Raw genomic sequence first — 1,943 nt, 5'->3', positions numbered from 1 at the left:
GGGTTGCAGCAGCAATACTTGGCTGCCAGTACTTTCATCCCTCAGTTGCAGCCTCTCAAGTTCTAGCTCAAGTTGCAGCTCAGTTGCACCCCTGCAATGACCAATGTAGCAACCATGGCAGTACTCAGGTAGCCCTCAGGTGCTGCACAGCACCTTGTACAGTGGCAATGAATCCTCACACCAGTGAGCTTGTGCCATGAGTGCGGACCTGTGGTCCATTGGACCATTGCGCTTTGTGCACTGGCGACGCTGCAACGGCGACGCTGGCAGCGGCGGCGACGCTGCTGCGATGGGGTACTGTAGCCCTTAGCTGCTGGACAGCACCTTGTGCAGTGGCAATATGTCCACTGACTCATGGCACCAGCCTTGTGCCATGAGCGCTGTGGTCAGTTGCGCTTTGTGCGCCGGTGACGCTGCAGGGGCGAACGACGCTGCGCGGCGACGCTGCTGCATGGGGTGTGCTGTAGCCTTAGGTGCTGCGCCTGCACAGCACCTTGTGCAGTGGCAATGACTCCTGGCACTAGTGAGCTTGATGTCCTCAAATGTCCACAGAGTAAACTGGTTGTGCTCACAGGTTGTGCTACATCAACAGGGGTGCAACTTTGAGAGGCTGCAACTAAGCGATGAAACAGCTTTGCAGCTGCGGCCCAAGTTTTGTTATGGGCTGCAACTGCATCCTGCCACCTTGGATACCTCGACACCTTAGACGCTAAACACCTTGACAACACTCGACACCCGCTCGACACGCTCGACACGCTCGACACCCTCGACACCCTCGACACCACTCCTCGACACCACCTCGAACTGCGTCTGCGAAAGGCCTCTACTCTCGGAGCTAAAATCGGACACGACACAATACACCACGCCACATACACACGACTACCCGCTAATATCGACACTCCGCCGCCGCCGCCGCGGGACCGCCATCGGCGCTGCTGCCGTGAACGCTGCCACCGTGTGGCACGTCACCATCGCCTCTCTTCGCCGCCGACCTCGCAGACGCCGCTCGCCGCTCGCCGCCGCCCTGCCCTGCCCTGCCCTCACACAAACAAACCAACACACACACACAACACACACACACCCCTCGGCCTGTAAGGGGGAAGGGGAGGTCGCTCGTAACTCTGAGGTTCTTGCGGAGATAGTCGTCTCCTCCCCTCCCTCCGAGCGGCCTACCTCCAATGGGGCAGTCTGGGAACACGTGGAGATCCGGCCCGCCCCCCGGCGGGTGCGGTTTAGCGCTGACAGACCGCCCGCTCCACCACCCTCGCCGCCCCTAGCCTCGCCCAAGGATCTACAATGCTGCCCAGTCCAAGCCCCCCCTTTCAGCTGAGCAAGTAGCGCTTCGTCCATGCCAATCATCCGGCCCGCTGGGTGTGCTTCTTAGCCCCCCGGCCCTGGATGTGCGGTTAATGACTGCACTCCAAGTGCTCCAAGTCCCTTCAACTGCACCACCGCCCGGAGCTCCGCCGCCACCGGCCGCCTCGCTTCCAAATAAAAGAGAGAAAGCGGATACAAAAACTCCTTCCGTCGTGCAGAGAGAGAGATTTTTGAAAACCAACAAGAAATCACGACTCTCACACTCACTTCTCTACATGCAGAGAGAGATTTTTGAAAACCAACAAGAAATCACGACTACCACTTCTCTACATGCAGAGAGATTTTTGAAAACCAACAAGAAATCACGACTGCCACTTCTCTACATGCAGAGAGAGATTTTTGAAAACCAACAAGAAATCACGACTCTCACAGTGATTTGGGCTCGGCAGCTTGTCAGCCCTCAGCCGAAGCTGGGGCCGGTCCCGTAGCCGAGAGAGCCCGCGCCGATGAGTTCGACGCGGTCGGGGAGGCCTGCGGAGAGGCCAGCGAGGTGGCGATCGCTGTACTTCATGGAGCAGGCGGACATCGCTTCCAGGGAGGGGGGCGCGCTTCTCTCCACGCCCCAT

This window comes from Emiliania huxleyi (assembly GCF_000372725.1).
Source record: "Emiliania huxleyi CCMP1516 chromosome Unknown EMIHUscaffold_130, whole genome shotgun sequence".
Taxonomy (NCBI): domain Eukaryota; phylum Haptophyta; order Isochrysidales; family Noelaerhabdaceae; genus Emiliania; species Emiliania huxleyi.
The sequence above is the reverse complement of the archived record's forward strand: the minus strand, read 5'-3'. Positions refer to the sequence as shown.